This window comes from Zalophus californianus, chromosome 8 (assembly GCF_009762305.2).
Source record: "Zalophus californianus isolate mZalCal1 chromosome 8, mZalCal1.pri.v2, whole genome shotgun sequence".
Taxonomy (NCBI): domain Eukaryota; kingdom Metazoa; phylum Chordata; class Mammalia; order Carnivora; family Otariidae; genus Zalophus; species Zalophus californianus.
The window spans coordinates 136285024-136293281 of NC_045602.1; the positions used below are offsets into that span (position 1 = coordinate 136285024).

Sequence of the window (8258 nt, forward strand, 5' to 3'; positions counted from 1 at the left end):
ATTTGAAAGAAAGAAGTAAAACTTTTATCTTGTGCTGAAAATGATATAACTATCATGATTCCCCCCAAAAAAATCCACAGAAAAATAATTACTAAAAATGAGAATTTAGTAAAGTACAGGTTTATGAGATCAACATGAAAAATCAATAGCCTTTCAATAATGGATAGAACATCCAGACAGAAAAATCAATAAGCAGCTGACTTGAATAACACTATAGACCAAGTGGACCTGACAGATATATACAGAACTTTCTTCTCAATAGAAATAGGATAAATCAATGTTAAGTCATAAAACAAGTTTTAACAAATTTAAGAAGATCAAAATTATTCAAGTGTTTTTCCCATCCAAAATAAATTAAAACTAGAAATCAATAACGTAAGAAATGAGAAAATTCAAATATGTGGAAACTAAACAATACATTTTTGAACGACTGTTGGGTCAAAGAGAAAATTAAAAGGAATTTTTAAAGTATCTTAAGACAGACAAAAATGAAAATACAACATACCAAAACTTAAGGGATGCAGCAAAAGCCGTACGAAGAGGGAAGTTTATAGTGATAAACACCTACATTAAAAAAGAGGAAAGATCTCAAATAAACAACCTAACTTTACAGCTCAAAGAACAAACTAAGCGTAAAGCTAGGAAAGGAAGGAAATAATAAAGATTAGGGCAGACATATATCAAATAGAAAAACAATAGGAAAAAAAAAAACCCTACAAGTTGGTTTTTTGAAAAGATAAACAAAATCAAGAAACCCTTAGCTAGACTAAGGAAAAAACAGAGCAGACTCAGTCGGTGGAGCCTGTGACTCTTGATCTTGGGGCCTTAGATTTGAGTCCCACATTAGGTGTAGAGATTGCTTAAAAATAAAATCTTTTTTAAAAAAGAGAGCGAAGGCTCAAATTTTTAAAATCAGAAATGAAAGAGGAGACATTACAAATTGGATAACCAAGAAGAAGTAAATTCTTAGAAACATACAACCTACCAACACTGAATCAAGAAGAAATAGAAAGCCCGAACAAACCAATAACAAATAAGGAGATTGTATTAGTAATCAAAACCCTCCCAACAAAGAAAAGCCCAGGACCAGATGGCTTCACAGGTGAATTCTGTCAAATATTCAAAGAAGACTTAATACCAATTCTTCTTAAACTCTTTCAAAATAAGAGAAAAAGAGGGAACACTTCCAAACTCGTATTATGAAGCCAATTACCCTGACAATAAAGCCAGATAAAGACACCACAAGAAAAGAGAACCACAGGCCAATATCTTTGATAAACATAGATGCAAAAATCCTCAATAAAATACGAACAAAATTTAATAGCACATTAAAAGGATCCTACACCATGACCCAGTGGGATTTACCCCTAAGATGCAAAGATGGCTCAACATATGCAAACCAATCAATGTGGTACATTAACAAAATGAAGAACAGAAAGTAAATAATCATCTCAGTTGATACAGAAAAACATTTGACAAAGTTCAATATCCATTGGTGATAAAAAAAAAACTCTCAACAAAATAGTACAGAAGGAACTTACATCAACCCAATAAAGGCCAATACGAAAAAAGTCCACAGCTAATACCATAATCAATGGGGAAAAAACTGAAAGCTTTTCCTATAAGACCCAGTACAAGGCAAAGATGCTAACTCTTGCCACTTCTGTTCAACATAGTACTGGAAGTTTTAGCCAGAACAATTAGACAAGAAATAAAAGTCTTCCGGGGCGCCTGGGTGGCTCAGTCGTTAAGCGTCTGCCTTTGGCTCAGGTCTGGGATCGAGCCCCGCGTCCGGCTCCCTGCTCCGCGGGAAGCCTGCTTCTCCCTCTCCTGCTCTTCCTGCTTGTGTTCCCTCTCTCGCTGTGTCTCTCTCTGTCAAATAAATAAATAAAAAATCTTTAAAAAAAAATAAGTCTTCCAAATTGGAGAGGAAGAAGTAAAATTACCTCTGTTTGCAGGTGACCATGATCACATATACAGAAAACTCTGAAGGCTCAACAACAGCTGTTAGAACTAATAAATGAATTCAGTAAAGTTGCGAAATTAAAAACCAACATATAAAAATTAGTAACGTTTCTATACACAAACAACTACCCAAAAAGGCAGTTAAGAAAACCATCTAGGCTGTGGGAAGATGGTGCAGGAGGCTGGTGACGTGGAGGATGGGCAGCTTTTTTTTTTTTTTTTTAATTTTATTTATTCATTTGACAGAGAGAAACACAGTGAGAGAGGGAACACAAGCAGGGGGAGCGGGAGAGGGAGAAGCAGGCTTCCCGCAGAGCAGGGAGCCCGATGCGGGGCTCGATCCCAGGACCCTGGGATCAGGACCCGAGCCGAAGGCAGATGCATAACCGACTGAGCCACCCAGGCGCCCTGATGGGCAGCTTTCTGACTTGGATTCTGACATGACAGTTGCACCCAGTGACAGGCCGCTGCAGGGACCAAAAACATTAGGTGGGGACAGCACCGTGAGGCCCTTCCAGGGTACAGCAACACCAGTATCACATTATCAGGCTGTTAAAAGTGTGGATTCAAGCGAAGAGGGTTTTTCTGATACAGATGGTAACAGCTGTCTTTGGAAATGCAAGCAGTAGAAATGTTTTAACCCCCCTCCCAAGCCAGAGCAGCCAGAAACCACCTGTTTCTGGAGAAAGTTAACAACATAGGGGGTGCTGGGCTACAAGAACAGAATCAGGGTGCAGTGGCCACCGAACTTGCTCTCTGGGGAATGGAGGATGCTATTGACAGAAGCAGACAACGCGAGACCTACAGTTGTTTGCTTGCTAAGAAACTGAAGAGGAAATCTCAAGAACATACAAAAGAATTAGACAAAGACCTAGATGAATATATGCAGGGTGGCAAAAGACTGGGGTCGAAGGAAAAGGAAAACGGGCAAGGTCATCTCACGCAGGACTGACCCACTAAAGACAGGCCACGGGTGGGACTAGAGCTGAGCTCCAAAGGCCGGTATCAGATCACAGAGGCCGGTTCACAGGAGAAACTGGCTGATGGCATTTCTTTCGAGTTGCAGGAGATGTCTTTCAGCTTGCAGATCTTCCCAAAGAAAGATCTGACAGCACAAGTAATGAGGATAATTGGGAACAAAAAGGCACCTGAACTTCTGATGGAAACTGCTGAAGTTGAACAAAATGCCGGCCTTGTCGTAATGAATGCTAGTTGAAGAAAAACACCAGGTGGAGTTTTCCTGGATCTCCTGAAAAACACTCTCAGCGTCAGTGAGGAACAAATGAAGGACATTTTCTACACTGAAAATCAGAAGGAGTGGGAACGTAAAAAGCTGCTAGAAAGAGAACACAAGTGTTGGGGGAAAAGATGAAACAAGCTATGAAAAATCTAAATTTTCAAGAAGATGGCGATGCATCATGAGAAACTTTGCAAGTGACAAATATGAGGCACTGGCCTCTCTTGACGAGCCCCCAGGAAGCCATGGAGAGGCCAAGGCAGATGTAGAGGAAGCCACTGAGGTTGACTGTTCTCACAATCTGGACATCTTTTAGTTCATTCCTAAATGGACTAAGGAATTTTGAGGAATAAACCTTTCTAAAATAACATTATAATAAGCCATTGCTACTGAGATTGCTTTGTTTCACTTTGCACTGATAAACATAAAAGTCTGGAAAGAAAGAACGGTTTTCTTGTTTAAAATAAAATTAAATTTGTGGGAAGATGATATTTGTTTTTTAAAGATTTATTTGAGATAGTGAGAGAGAGTGAGCACAAGCTGGGAGGGGAAAGGGGGTGGAGTAAGGCAGAGAGACAGAGGGAGAAGCAGACTCCCTGCTGAGCAGGAGCCCAGAGGGGCTCGATCCCAGGACCCCTGGGATCAAGACCTGAGCCAAAGGCAGACGCTCAACGCTCAACCAACTAAACCACCCAGGTGCCACGGGAGATGACTGTTATAGATAGAAACATTCCTCATGTCTGACAAAATACTTAAATGTATATAGCAGAGGATTTAATTTCTCAATCTGTTGCATGTGGTAATTATTACTAGTTGATAATTATTTTTGTCCAGGACATTGTAACATACTATTCACAAATTTGTTTTCTTTTTCTCATTTATCTTTGCAGCAAATTATGATTGGTTTCAAAACATGCCATTAAAAGGTCCTAATAAGGTACATAAATTGTTAAGCTATTACAAATGCATTCAAATTTAGTTTTTCTATGTTCTAAGAATTTTTAGGCAATCTTAAGGATAGAGACTAAACTTAAAATAGGTTGGGCGCCTGGGTGGCTCAGATGGTTAAGCGTCTGCCTTCGGCCCAGGTCATGATCCCAGGGTCCTGGGATCGAGTCCCGCATCAGGCTCCCTGCTCCTTGGGAGCCTGCTTCTCCCTCTGCTTCTCTCTCTCTCTCTCTCTCTCCCTCTCTCTCTCCCTCTGTCTCTCATGAATAAATAAATAAATAAAATCTTTAAAAAAAATTAAAATATTTTTACACTGATGGCTCTTCCCACTTATTTGTCCAGAAATAAATTAACATCAGAAGCTTTTCAAAGAGGTATTGGCTCTTTAACTTTGTTTTTGACTTCTTTTTAATTAACTCATTCATACATTGAATACTGAATGTGATCCATACCTGTGTAATTGCCATGGAAATTAAAAAATTCCCAGGAGTTGCCTGTCTAAGACAGTTTTACCTTATGTTTAGAAAGTTGGGTATTAAAAATGTTACCTTGGCAAAAAAAAAAAGGGGGGGGAAGAAGAGAAAAAGAACCCCATTCATGACAGCAACAAAAAGAATAAACTACTTATGTATAAACTTAACCAAAGAGGTGAAAGACCGGTAGGCTGAAATTATAAAATGAAGGAAATTAAAGAAGACGCAGGTGTATGGAAAGACATCCCATGTTCATGGACTGGAAAAATTAATATTGATAAAATGTCCATAATACCCAAAATTACCTATAAATTCAGTATAATCCCTATTGAAATCACAAAGGTATTTTTTACAGAAATAGAAAAAAATTCCAACATTATTATGGAAAAAAAGACCCCAAATAATCAAAGCTATCTTGAATAAGAAGAACAAAGCTAGAGGCATCATACTGAAATATATTTCAAAATATTTTACAAAGCTGCAGTACTCAAAACCTAAGTACTGGCATAAGAATGGACATATAGATCAATGGAACAGAATAGAGAGCCCCAAAATAAGTCCACCCATCTATAGCCAATTGATTTTTGACAAAAATCCTAATGAGGGAAAGGATAGCCTCTTCCTTAAAGGATATAGGGAAAACTGGATATCTACATGCAGAAGGATGAAATTGGACTCTTATCTCACACCATAGACACAAATCAACTCAAAACGGATTGACGATGTAAATGTAAGATCTGAAACCATAAAATAGAAGAAAACATAGGGGAGGGGTGCATGGGTGGCTCAGTCAGTTGAGTATCCAACTCTCGTTTTACCTCAGGTCTTGATCTCAGAGTTGTGAGTTCAAGTTCTGCTTTGGGCTCCATGCTGGGTGTGGAGACTACTTTAAAAAAAGAAAAGAAAAGAAAACATAGGGAAAAGCTTCTACATTGGTTTGGACAGTAATTTTTTAAATGTCACCAAAAGCACATGCAACAAAAGCAAAAAATAGACAAATGGGATTACATCAAACCAACAGGCTTCTGCACAGCAACAGAAACAATGAACAGAGTGGAAAGGGAACCGATGGAACGGGAGAATATATGCACAAGCCATACATCTGATGAGGGGTTAATTCCCAAAATATACATCCAAAAATCAATAGCAAAAAAAAAAAAAAACCCAGTTATAAAATAGACAAAGGACTTGAATAGGTATTTCTCAAAAGAAGATATACAGATGACTAACAGGTGTATAAAAGGTGTTCAACATCACTAATCACCAGGGAAATGCAAATCCAAACTACCACGAGATATCACCTTGCACCTATTAGAATGGCAGTCGTCATAAAGGCAAAAGATAAGTGTCAGAGAGGATGTGAATAATAGAAAACCCTTGCACACTGCTGATGAGAATATAAATTGGTTCTGCTGCTACGGAAAACAATGTGGAGGTTCTTCAAAAATGAAAACAGAACAAACTTATGATCCAGCAAACCTACTTCTGGATATAGAGCCAAAAGAAATGCAATCAATATCTCGAAGAGATATTTGCTCTCCTATGTTCACTGCAGCATTATTCACAATAGCCAAGACAGGGAAACAACCTGTCTATAGATGAATGGACAAAGAAAATGTTGCATATATATATATACACAATAGAATATTATTCAGTCTTAAAAAAGAAGGAAATCCTGCCACTTAGGATCATACAGATGAATCTGGACAACATTATGCTAAGTGAAATAAGCTTGAAACAGAAGGAAAAACACTGCATGACCCACCTTATATGTGGAATCTAAAATAGACTCATAGAGGCAGCGAGAATGGTGGTTACCAGGGGCTGGAGGGAAGGGGGAAAGGGGAAATGTGGGTCAGAGGTAAAGTTTCAGTTACACAAATAAGTTCTAGAGATCTACAGCATGTGACCACGGTTAATAGTGTTATTGAGTACTTGAAATTTGCTAAGAGTAGTTGGTAAGTGTTCTGGCCGCAGAGAAGAGAACAGTTACTATGTGAGGTGATGGATATGCTAATTAATTGGACAAAGATGATTGTTTCACAATCAGACATGTATCAAAACATCAAGCCGTACAATTCAAATATATATTTTTAAATTGTCAATTACACCTCAGTAAGATGGGGAGGGGGGAATCAGTAACACGTGACAGCTAAAACAAAGTTTTTAGAAGAAGACACAGGAGACCACTGGCTGGATAGGGCACCACGTTGCATTTGGTTTATATGTCTCAGTTAATATGTAGCTACCTCTCCGAGCCCCCTTACAGGCCCGTTGTTGAAGGAACCAGGCTCTTTGTCCTATAGAGTTTTCCACATCTTAGATTTTTCTGATTGCATCCCCATTTGGAATTCTGGTTTGAACAAACCAACTATTTTTTTTTTTAAGGTTTTATTTATTTGAAAGAGAGAGAGTGAGAGAGAGCAGGAGCGGTGGGGTCGGGGGAGAGGGAGAAGCAGACTCCCCGCCAAGCAGGGAGCCCGATGCGGGGCTCGATCCCAGGACCCCGGGATCATGACCTGAGCCGAAGCCAGACCCTTAACTGACTGAGCCACCCAGGTGCCCCAAACCAACTATTTTTAAAAATCATAAAATTGGGGCGCCTGGGTGGCTCAGTCAGTTAAGGGTCTGCCTTCGGCTCAGGTCATGATCCCGGGGTCCTGGGATCGAGCCCGGCATCGGGCTCCCTGCTCCGCGGGAAGCCTGCTTCTCCCGCTCCCACTCCTCCTGCTTGTGTTCCCTCTCTCGCTGTGTCTCTGTCAAATAAATAAGTAAAATCTTTTAAAAAATCATAAAATTATCAGGGAAACTGGAATAGTAACTGATATTTGACAATATTTTAAAAGTTGTGTGAACTTTTTTATGTGTGACGGAGTTATAGTTATGTTTTTTAAGGAATTCTCATCTTTTAGGTGTACCCATTGAAACAAAATACGATGTTCCCAAGTAAGCTAGCTGAGTGGAGGGAAGGCTGTGCTGGTAATGACCTAACAGCAGGCTCTCTGGCACAAGGTGGGGGTAGGCGAGCCCTGATTTGTCCTATTCACCAATTTCCATGATGTAAACATGCCCATCACAGTGAAGTTCAGCTCCCAGTGGTACACCACTGAGCATGGAGCTGGGAGGAGAGGAGTCTGACCAGCCCTCAGCCAACCCGGTTGTCCGGCTCCAGCACATCACCGCCAGGCAGAGGCAAGAGACTGGATGTGAGTCGGTATTTGCTGAGACGGAGTGATGGGTCCATGGGGGGTCATTATACTGCTCTAAATGTTTTTATTGAGCTATCATGGACATAACATTGTATTAGTTTCAGGTGCACAACAGAACGATTTGATACATGTATATATTCCAAAATGATCACCACAATCAGTTAACATCCATCCCCACTCATAGTTACAAACCTTTTTTTCTCCTGGGGTGACTACTTTTGAGATCTACTCTCTTAGTAACTTTCAGACCTACAACACAGTCCTGTTAACTATCTCACCAGGCTGTACATTACACCACCATCTCATTCTGCATAGGCTTGACGTTTTAACTAAAAATTTAAAGAGAAGAACCCTAAATTGCAAGATTAAGTTCTTTTAAACCTTTTAATGTTATGACTGATCAGTGCAGATAATTATGAACAGGAA

At 39.6% G+C, this 8258-nt stretch overlaps 1 pseudogene; it reads left to right on the top strand.

The window, feature by feature from the left end:
• Positions 1-2134: 2134 nt before the first annotated feature.
• On the top strand, positions 2135-3518 carry LOC113936971 (annotated as a pseudogene).
• Positions 3519-8258: the final 4740 nt, after the last annotated feature.